The sequence below is a fragment of the Triticum urartu genome, chromosome 3 (genome assembly GCF_003073215.2).
Source record: "Triticum urartu cultivar G1812 chromosome 3, Tu2.1, whole genome shotgun sequence".
Taxonomy (NCBI): domain Eukaryota; kingdom Viridiplantae; phylum Streptophyta; class Magnoliopsida; order Poales; family Poaceae; genus Triticum; species Triticum urartu.
In genome coordinates, this window is record NC_053024.1 from 28,790,643 (window position 1) to 28,802,632 (window position 11,990).

Genomic DNA, 11,990 nt, shown 5'->3' on the forward strand with positions numbered 1-11,990 from the left:
ACGTGTTATTAATGTGTACCTCACTAGTACTCCTGGTAGCACCTGGGTATTGGATACCGGTTCAGTTGCTATTATTGGTTACTTGAAGCAAAAGCTACAGACTAAACGCTATGACCATGATTACGCCAAGCTATTTAGGTGAGACTATAGAATACTCAAGCTTGCATGCCTGCAGGTCGACTCTAGAGGATCACCATCGCACGCTCCATCTGCCTTCGGGATTAGTATTGAACCTAGATAAATGTTATCAGGTGTCTACGTTGAGCATGAATATGATTAGATCATGTTCATTACAATAGGTTATTCATTTAAGTTAGAGAATACTAGTTATTCTGTTTACATGAATAATACCTTTCATGGTCATGCACCCTATGTGAATGGTTCATTGAATCTCGGTCGTGGTAATACACATGTTCACGCCAAAAGATGTAGAGTTAATAATGATAGTACCACTTTCTCGTGGCACTGCCGCTTAGGTCATATTGGCGTAAGATGCATGAAGAAACTCCATGTTGATAAATGTTTGGAGTCACTTGATTTTGAATCACTTGACACATGCGAGCCATGCCTCATGGGCAGGATGACTAAGACCCCGTTTTCAGGTACAATGAAACGGGCAAGTGATTTGTTGGAAATCATGCATGCTGATGCGTGTGATCCAATGAGAATTGAAGCGTGCGGTGGATATCGCTATTTTCTCATCTTCACTGACGATTTCGGTAGATATAGGTATATCTACTTAATGAAGCACAAGTCTGAAACGTTTGAAAAGTTCAAGCGATTTCAGAGTGAAGTTAAGAATCATCATAACAATAAGATCATATTCCTACGATCTGATCAAAAGGGGATTTTCTGAGTTATGAGTTTGGTAATCACTTAAGACATTGTGGAATTGTTTCACAGTTGAAGCCACCAGGAACACCACAAGGTAATGGTGTGTCCGGACGTCGTAATCGAACCCTATGAGATATGGTGCGATCTATGATGTCTCTTACCAATCTACCATTTTCATTTTGAGGTTATGCGTTAGAGACAGCTGCATTCACTTTAGATAGGACACCATTTAAGTCCGTTGAAACGACGTCGTGTGAACATTAGTTTGGCAAGAAACCAAAGTTGACACTTCTTAATGTTTGGGGCTGCGATGCTTAAGGCTTCAGCCGGAGAAGCTCGAACCCAAAGCGGACAAACACATCTTCATAGGATACCCAAAGGTGACAGTTGGGTACACCTTCTGTCTCAGATCCGAGGGCAAATTGTTTGTCGCTAAGAACGGGTCCTTTCTCGAGAAGGAGTTTCTCTCGAAAGAATTGAGTGGGAGGAAGATAGAACTTGATGAGGTTGTCGAACCTTTACTTCAACCAGAGAGTGATGCAACACAAAAAGATGTTTTCTGTGGCGCCTACGTCTGTTGAAGAGGAAGTTAATGATAGTGATCATGAAGCTTCGGATCAAGTTGCTTTCGAACCTCGTAGGTCGACAAGGATATGTACTACTCCTAAGTGGTACGGTAATCCTGTCTTAGATATCATGTTGTTAGACAACAATGAACCTACGAGCTATGGAGAAGCGATGGTGGGTCCGTATTCCGACAAATGGTTAGAAGCCATGAAATCCGAGATAGGATCCAAATATCAGAACAAAGTATGGACTTTGGTGGACTTGCCCGATGATCAACAAGCCATTGAGATAAATGGATCTTTAAGAAGAAGACGAACGTGGGCGGTAATGTTACCGTCTATGAAGCTCGACTTGTGGGAAAGAGTCTTTTCACAAGTTCAAGGAGTTGACTACGATGAGAAGTTCTCACCCGTAGCGATGCTTAAGTCCGTCAGAATCATGTTAGGATTAGCCATATTTTTCGATTATGAAATCTTACAGATGGATGTCAAAACAAGTTTTCTTACCAGTTTTCGTAAGAAAAAGTTGTATGTGATACAATAAAAGGTTTTGTCGATCCGAAGGATGCTAAAAGGTATGCTGGCTCCAGCAATCCTTCTATGGACTAGAGCAAGCATCTCGGAATCGGAATATATGTTTTGATGGAGTGATCAAAGCTTTTAGGTTTATACAATGTTTGCTAGAAACTTGTATTTACAAGAAAGTGAGTGGGAGCACTACAACATTTCTGATAAGTATATGTGGATGACATATTGTAGATCCGAAATAATGTAGAATTTCTGGAAAGCATAAACGGTTGTTTGAAGAGTGTTTTTCAAAGGAAGACCTGGATAACGCTGCTTACATATTGGGCATCAAGATCTATAGAGATAGATCAAGACGCCTGATGATACTTTCAAAGAATGCACACCTTGACATGTTTTTGAAGGAGTTCAAAATAGATCAGTCAAAGAAGGGGTTCTTACCTGAGTTGTAAGGTGTGAAGCTGAGTAAGACTCAAAGCTTGACCACAGCAGAAGAAAGAAGAAGGACGAAGGTCGTCCCCTATGCTCTTGTCATAGGCTCTATACGGTATGCCATGCTGAAGTACCACACCTAATGTGTGCCTTGCCACATGTCTGGCAAGAGGGTACAAAGGTGATCTAGGAGTGGATCACCAGATAGCAGTCAAAATTATCCTTAGAGGAATAAGGAAATGTTTCTCGGTTATGGAGGTGATAAAGAGTTCGACATAAAGAGTTACGTCGATGCAAGCTTAACACCTATCCGGATAGCTCTGAGCAGAGATACCGGATACGTATAATGCAGCAACAATTTGGAATAGCTCCAAGTGGAACGTGGTAGAAGCATCTACGATATGACATAAAGTTTTGCGAAATACATAGGGATCTGAATATGGCAAGACCCGTTGACTACAACCTCTCTCACAAGCATAACATGATCAAACCCAGAACTCATTGAGTGTTAATCACATAGTGATGTGAACTAGATTATTGAGTCTAGTAAACTCTTTGGATGTTGGTCACATGGCGATGTGACCTGTGAGTGTTAATCACATGGCAATGTGAACTAGATTATTGACTCTAGTGCAAGTGGGAGACTGTTGGAAATATGCCCTAGAGGCAATAATAAATTGGTTATTATTATATTTCCTTGTTCATGATAATCGTTTATTATCCATGCTAGAATTGTATTGATAGGAAACTCAGATGCATGTGTGGATACATAGACAACACCATGTCCCTAGTAAGCCTCTAGTTGACTAGCTCCTTGATCAATAGACGGTTACGGTTTCCTGACCATGGACATTGGATGTCATTGATAATGGGATCACAACATTAGGAGAATGAGGTGATGGACAAGAGCCAATCCTAAGCCTAGCACAAGATCGTGTACTTCGTATGCTAAAGCTTTTCTAATGTCAAGTATCATTTCCTTAGACCATGAGATTGTGCAACTCCCAGATACCGTAGGAGTGCTTTGGGTGTGCCAAACGTCACAACGTAACTGGGTGGCTATAAAGGTACACTAAAGGTATCTCCGAAAGTGTCTGTTGGGTTGGCACGAATCGAGACTGGGATTTGTCACTCCGTGTAAATGGAGAGGTATCTCTGGGCCCATTTGGTAGGACATCATCATAATGTGCACAATGTGACCAAGGAGTCGATCACGGGATGATGTGTTACGGAACGAGTAAAGAGACTTGCCAGTAACGAGATTGAACAAGGTATCGGGATACCGACGATCGAATCTCGGGCAAGTATCGTACCGATAGACAAAGGGAATTGTAAACGGGATTGATTGAATCCTTGACATCGTGGTTCATCCGATGAGATCATCGTGGAGCATAAGGGAGCCAACATGGGTATCCAGATCCGGCTATTGGTTATTGACCGGATAGTTGCCTCGGCCATGTCTGCATGACTCCCGAGCCCGTATGGTCTACACACTTAAGGTTCGATGACGCTAGGGTTATAGGGAACAGATGTACGTGGTTACCGAATGTTGTTCGGAGTCCCGGATGATATCCCGGACATCACGAGGAGTTCCGGAATGGTCCGGAGGTAAAGATTTATATATGGGAAGTCATCATACGGTCACCGGAATAATTCGGGGGTTATCGGTATTGTATCGGGACCACCGGAGGGGTTCCGAGGGTCCACCGGGAGGGTCCACCTGCCCCGGAGGGCCCTATGGGATGTGTGTGGAGAGGGACCAGCCCCTTACTGGGCTGGGCGCCTCCCCCCTAGGGCCCATGCGCCTAGGTTTTGGGGGAACCCTAAAGGGGGGGGCGCCCCCTTGCCTTGGGGGGCAAGGCAACCCCCTGGCCGCCGCCCCCTCCTCAGATTGGATTTGAGGGGGGCGACCCCCCTCTCCCTTGCCCCTATATATATATGTGGGGGGTGGGAGGGCAGCCGCACCCAAGTTCTAGCGCAGCCCTCCCCCTCTCCCAAGTCCTCTTCCTCTCCCGTTGTGCTTGGTGAAGCCCTGCAGGATTGCCACGCTCCTCCTTCACCACCACGCCGTCGTGCTGCTGCTGGATGGAGTCTTCCCCAACCTCTCCTTCTCCCCTTGCTGGATCAAGGCATAGGAGACGTCACCGGGCTGCACGTGTGTTGAACACGAAGGCGCCGTGGTTCGGCGCTTAGATCGGAATCAACCGCGATCTGAATCGCTACGAGTACGACTCCTTCATCCGCGTTCTTGCAACGCTTCCGCTTAGCGATCTACAAGGGTATGTAGATGCACTCTCCTTCCCCTCGTTGCTAGATTACTCCATAGATTGATCTTGGTGATGCGTAGAAAATTTTAAATTTCTGCTACGATCCCCAACATCTAGTACATCCATTGCATGACAATCCCTACTCCTTGCATTAACATCAATTGATGGGCATCTCCATAGCCCATTGATTATCCTCGTTGATGTGAGACTTTCTCCTTTTTTGTCTTCTCCACATAACCCCCACCATTATATTCTATTCCACCCATAGTGCTATATCATGGCTCACGCTCATGTATTGCGTGAAAGTTTATGAGTTTGAAATTATTAAGGTATGAAACAATTGCTTGGCTTGTCACTGGGGTTGTGCATGATGAGAGCATTCTTGTGTGACGAAAATGGAGTATGACTAAACTATATGATTTTGTAGGGATGAACTTTCTTTAGCCATGTTACTTTAAGAAAACATAACCTACTCGAGGACGAGCAGGAATTAAGCTTGGGGATGCCTGATACGTCTCCAACGTATCTATAATTTTTGATTGCTCCATGCTATATTATCTACTGTTTTGGACTATATTGGGCTTTATTTTCCACTTTTATATTATTTTTGGGACTAACCTATTAACCGGAGGCCCAGCCCAGAATTGTTGTTTTTTTTGCCTATTTCAGTGTTTCGAAGAAACGGAATATCAAACGGAGTCCAAACGGAATGAAACCTTCGGGAACATGATTTTCTCACCGAACGTGATCCAGGAGACTTGGACCCTACGCCAAGGCATCAGAGAGGTGGTCACGAGGGTGGGGCCCCCTAGGGCGCGCCCCCTGCCTCGTGGGCCCCTCGGTGCTCCACCGACGTACTCCTTCCTCCTATATATACCTACGTACCCCCAAACGATGAGAACAGGAGCCAAAAACCTAAATCCACCGCCGCAACTTTCTGTATCCACAAGATCCCATCTTGGGGCCTGTTCCGGAGCTCCGCCGGAGAGGGCCATCATCATAGAGGGCTTCTACATCATCATAGCCCCTCCGATGAAGTGTGAGTGGTTTACCTCAGACCTTCGGGTCCATAGTTAGTAGCTAGATGGCTTCTTCTCTTTTTTTGGATCCTAATACAAAGTTCTCCCCCTCTCTCGTGGAGATCTATTCGATGTAATCTTCTTCTTTTTGCGGTGTGTTTGTTGAGACTGATGAATTGTGGGTTTACGATCAAGTCTATCTATGAATAATATTTGAATCTTCTCTGAATTCTTTTATGTATGATTGGTTATCTTTGCAAGTCTCTTCGAATTATCCGTTTGGTTTGGCCAACTAGATTGGTAGTTCTTGCCATGGGAGAAGTGCTTAGCTTTGGGTTCGATCTTGCGGTGTCCTTTCCCAGTGACAGAAGGGGCAGAAAGGCACTTATTGTATCGTTGCCATCGAGGATAACAAGATGGGGTTTATTTCATATTGCATGAATTTATCTCTCTACATGATGTCATCTTTCTTAAAGTGTTACTCTGTTTTTAACTTAATACTCTAGATGCATGCTGGATAGCGGTCGATGAGTGGAGTAATAGTAGTAGATGCAGAATCGTTTCGGTCTACTTGTCACGGACGTGATGCCTATATACATGATCATGCCTAGATATTCTCATAACTATGCTCAATTCTGTCAATTGCTCAACAGTAATTTGTTCACCCACCGTAGAATACTTATGCTCTTGAGAGAAGCCACTAGTGAAACCTATGGCCCCCGGGTCTATTCTCATCATATCAATCTCCATCACTTTAATCTTGCTTTGCTTTTTTACTTTGCCTTTACTTTTTACTTTGCATCTCTATACCAAAAATACCAAAAATATTATATCTATCAGATCTCACTCTCGTAAGTGACCGTGAAGGTATTGACAACCCCTAATCGCGTTGGCCTCCTACTGGATTGATACCTTGGTTCTCAAAAACTGAGGCAAATACTTACGCTACTCTGTTGCATCATTCCTTCCTCTTTGGGGAAATCCAACGCAAGCTCAAGAGGTAGCAATGCTCATATTGGCTCCTACATATTCTATGAAGATCTTTATCGGTCAAACCGCATAACAACATACGTTGTTCCCTTTGTCATCGGTATGTTACTTGCCCGAGATTCGATCGTCGGTATATGAATACCTAGTTCAATCTCGTTACCGGCAAGTCTCTTTACTCGTTCTGTAATACATCATCCCGCAACTAACTCATTAGTTGCAATGCTTGCAAGGCTTATAGTGATGTGCATTACCGAGTGGGCCCAGATATACCTCTCCGACAATCGGAGTGACAAATCCTAATCTCGAAATACGCCAACCCAACAAGTACCTTCGGAGACACCTGTAGAGCACCTTTATAATCACCCAGTTATGTTGTGACGTTTGGTAGCACACAAAGTGTTCCTCCAATAAACGGGAGTTTCATAATCTCATAGTCATAGGAACATGTATAAGTCATGAAGAAAGCAATAGCAGAATACTAAACGATCATGTGCTAAGCTAACGGAATGGGTCAAGTCAATCACATCATTCTCCTAATGATACGATCCCGTTAATCAAATGACAACTCATGTCAATGGCTAGGAAACATAACCATCTTTGATTAACGAGCTAGTCAAGTAGAGGCATACTAGTGACACTCTGTTTGTTTATGTATTCACACAAGTATTATGTTTCCGGTTAATACAATTCTAGCATGAATAAAAAACATTTATCATGATATAAGGAAATAAATAATAACTTTATTATTGCCTCTAGGGCATATCGCCTTCAACCTTCACAGACGACTTTTCTTGATACGGATATATTTATCCTATACGTGACCGGTCGGAAGCTTTGGACAAATTCAAAGTGTTCAAAGCCGAAGTTTAGAACCAACTAAACACTAAACTAAAATTTGTATGATCAGATCGCGGGGGGGGGGAGTATTATGGTAGGCATGCCCCTTATGGGCAAATTCCAGGACCTTTTTCTAAGTTTCTCTCTGAGAATGGAATTGTTGCCCAGAATTCAATGCCTAGTGAACCTCAACAAAATGGCATGGTTGAACGCCAAAACCGCACACTTATGGGCATGGTGTGAAGCATGCTCAGTCATGCGAGTTTACGAATGATAACCCACAAGTATAGGGGATCGCAACAATTTTCGAGGGTAGAGTATTCAACCCAAATTTATTGATTCGACAGAAGGGGAGCCAAAGAATATTCTCAAGTATTAACAGTTGAGTTGTCAATTCAACCGCACCTGAAAGACTTAATATCTGTAGCAAAGTATTTAGTAGCAAAGTAATATGGAAGTAATGGTAACTGTGGAAAAAGTAAAAGTATTGGTTTTGTAGTGATTGTAACAGTGGCAACAGAAAAGTAACTAAGCAAAGATCAATATATGAAAAGCTCGTAGGCAATGGATGAGTGATGGATAATTATGTCGGATGCGATTCCTCATGCAACAGTTATAACATAGGGTGACACAGAACTAGCTCCAGTTAATCAATGTAATGTAGGCATGTATTCCGAATATAGTCATACGTGCTTATGGAAAAGAACCTGCATGACATCTTTTGTCCTACCCTCCCGTGGCAGCGGGGTCCTATTGGGAACTAAGGGATATTAAGGCCTCCTTTTAATAGAGTACCGGAACAAAGCATTAACACTTAGTGAATACATGAACTCCTCAAACTACGGTCATCATCGGTAAGTATCCCGATTATTGTCACTTCGGAGTTAACGGATCATAACGCATAATAGGTGACTATAGATTTGCAAGATAGGATCAAGAACTCATATATATTCATGAAAACATAATAGGTTCAGATCTGAAATCATGGCACTCGGGCCCTAGTGACAAGCATTAAGCATAGCAAAGTCATAGTAACATCGATCTCAGAACATAATGGATACTAGGGATCAAACCCTAACAAAACTAACTCAATTACATGATAAATCTCATCCAACCCATCACCGTCCAGCAATCTATGATGGAATTAATCACACACGGCAGTGAGCATCATGAAATTGGTGATGGAGGAAGGTTGATGATGACGATGGCGACGGATTCCCGTCTCTGGAGCCCCGAACGGACTCCAGATCAGCTCTCCAGAGAGAGATTAGGGCTTGGCGGCGGCTCCGTATCGTAAAACGCGATGAATCATTCTCTCTGATTTTTTTTCTCCCCGAACGTGAATATATAGAGTTGGAGTTGAGGTCAGTGGAGCACCAGGGGGGCCCACAAGACAGGGGGCGCGCCCCCACCCTCCTGGACAGGGTGTGGGGCCCCTGGCCTGATTCTTTCGCCAGCATTTTTTATATATTCCAAAAATATTCTCCGTTGATTTTCAGGTCATTTCGAGAACTTTTATTTCTGCACAAAAAAACACCATGGCAATTCTACTAAAAACAGTGTCAGTCCGGGTTAGTTCCATTCAAATCATGCAAGTTAGAGTCCAAAACAAGGGCAAAAGTGTTTGGAAAAGTAGATACGTTGGAGACGTATCAACTCCCCCAAGCTTAAACATTTGCTTGTTCTCAAGCAATTCAGTTGATAAACTGAAAGTGATAAAGAAAAACTTTTACAAATTTTGTTTGCTCTTGTTGTTGTAAATATGTAAAGCCAGCATTCAATTTTTCAGCAAAGATTATGAACTAACGATAGTCACAATAAAAATTAGGTCTCATGTTTACTCATATCAATGGCATAATCAACTAGCGAGCAATAATAAAAAATCTCGGATGACAACACTTTCTCAAAACAATCATAATATGATATAACAAGATGGTATCTCTCTAGCCCTTTTTGTGAACGCAAAACATAAATGCAGAGCACCTCTGAAGATCAAGGACTGACTGAACATTGTAATTCATAGTAAAAGAGATCCAGTCATACTCAATGTGAACTAATAGTAATACATGCAAATGACAGCGGTGCTCTCCAACTGGTGCTTTTTAATAAGAGGATGATGACTCAACATAAAAGTAAATAGATAGGCCCTTCACAGAGGGAAGCAGGGATTTGTAGAGGTGCCAAAGCTCGATTTTGGAAACAGAGATGAATAATATTTTGAGTGGTATACTTTCATTGTCAACATAACAACCAAGAGATGGCGATATCTTCCATGCTACACACATTATAGGCGGTTCCCAAATAGAATGGTAAATTTTATAGCCCCCCTACCACCAACAAACATCAATCCATGGCTTGTCCGAAACAATGGGTGCCTCCAACTAACAACAATCCTGGGGGAGTTTTGTTTGCAATTATTTTGATTTGATTTGAGCATGGGACTGGGCATCCCGGTTACCAGCCATTTTCTCGTGAGTGAGGAGCGGAGTCCACTCCTCTTGAGAATAACCCGCCTAGCATGGAAGATATAGACAACCCTAGTTGATACATGAGCTATTCGAGCATAGAAAACAAAATTTCATTTGAAGGTTTAGAGTTTGGCACATACAAATTTACTTGGAATGGCAGGTAGATACCGCATATAGGAAGGTATGGTGGACTCATATGGAATAATTTTTGGGGTTTATGGAAGTGGATGCACAAGCAGTATTCCTGCTTAGTACAAGTGAAGGCTAGAAAGAGACTAAGAAGCGACCAGCTAGAGAGTGACAATAGTCAATCAACACTGAGTGCAAGAATGAGTAGGATATAATTCACCATGAACATAAATATAGGGGAGGCTATGTTGATTTTCTTTCAACTACATGCGGGGACATGTGCCAAGTCAAGCCACTCGAATCGGTCAAAGGAGGATACCACCCTATCATACCACATCACAACCATTTTAATAGCATGTTGGCATGCAAGGTAAACCATTATAAACTCCTAGCAAATTAAGCATGGCATGAGAAACTATAATCTCTAATTGTTATTGCAAACATGTTTCATCCATAATATGTTGAATCAGGAACGATGAACTAATTATAATTACAAAAACAAGATAGGTCGAGTTCATACCAACTTTTCTCACATCTCAATCAGTTCATCATATATCGTCATTATTGCCTTTCACTTGCACAACCGAATAGTGTGGATAATAATAATAGTGCACGTGCATTGGACTAAGCTAGAATCTGCAAGCATTCAATACATGGGAGAAGACAAGGTAATATGGGCTCTTTGTTAGATCAACAATAATGCATATGAGAGCCACTCAACATTTTCATCATGGTCTTCTCCTCTCGACCCCCAAAGAAAAGAAAAGAAACAAAACTATTTGCACGGGAAACCTCCCAACAAGCAAAAGAAGAACGAGAAATCTTTTTGGGTTTTCTTTTAGTTACTACTACTACAAGCAATGAAAGTAAAGTAGCTAAAAGCTAAAACTATTTTTTTTGTTTTTCTTAAGGTTTTTGAAACACACAAGAAAGCTTAAAAAGAAAATAAACTAGCATGGATAATACAATGAAAAAGTATGAGCACCGACAACTGGCATGAGTGTGTGAACATGAATGTAATGTCGGTGAGAAATACGTACTCCCCCAAGATTAGGCTTTTGACCTAAGTTGGTTTAGGGCCATGGCTGGCCTGGTGGATATCCAAAGTTGAAGCTGGGATCGTACTGAGATGCAGCAGCTACTGCCTGGAGAGCTGCAGCTTGGAGGCGAGCTGCCTCCGTCCTCCTCTCGTACTCGTTCGCCTCCTCCCTAGTTATAACATATCTCCCTTTTGTCTAAAAGTCAAAGAAAGCAGGAACAGGGAGAGCAACATGGACAGTGCGATGCTTGTCAAAGATTAGTTGATACTGGAGAGGTTGTTCATTCCTCTCAATAAACTGATGGCGAACCATAGCATTAAAATCTAGATAAGCAGGAGGCAACGCAATATCATTCTCTTGTATGGGTATCTCAAGAAAATTAGCTACACGAGTTGCATAAATTCCACCAAACAAGTCTCCACTTAAACTATTAAGATGCAACCTACGTGCAACAATAGCCCCCAAGTTATATTGTTTATCTCCTAATACAGCACTCTTGAGAACACTAAGATCGGGAACACACATGTGACATGCCTCATCCTTACCATTAATGCATCTACCTATAAAGAGAGCAAAATAATGTATGGCAGGAAAATGAATGCTCCCTATGGTAGCTTGTGTTATTTCTCTAGATTCCCCCACAGTGGTACTAGCAAGAAATTCTTTAAATTTAGATTTGCGAGGTTCACTAACATTACCCCATTGTGGGAGTTTACAAGCAGTATTAAAATCTTCCAAGTCCATGGTATAAGATTTATCATAGAGATCAAATAGGACAGTGTGAGAATTGCGTGATAATGTGAATTTAAACCTTCTCACAAAGGAATCAGTTAGGTGATAATATTGGGGGCACTTATCTGACACGAAGCCCTCAAGTTTAACA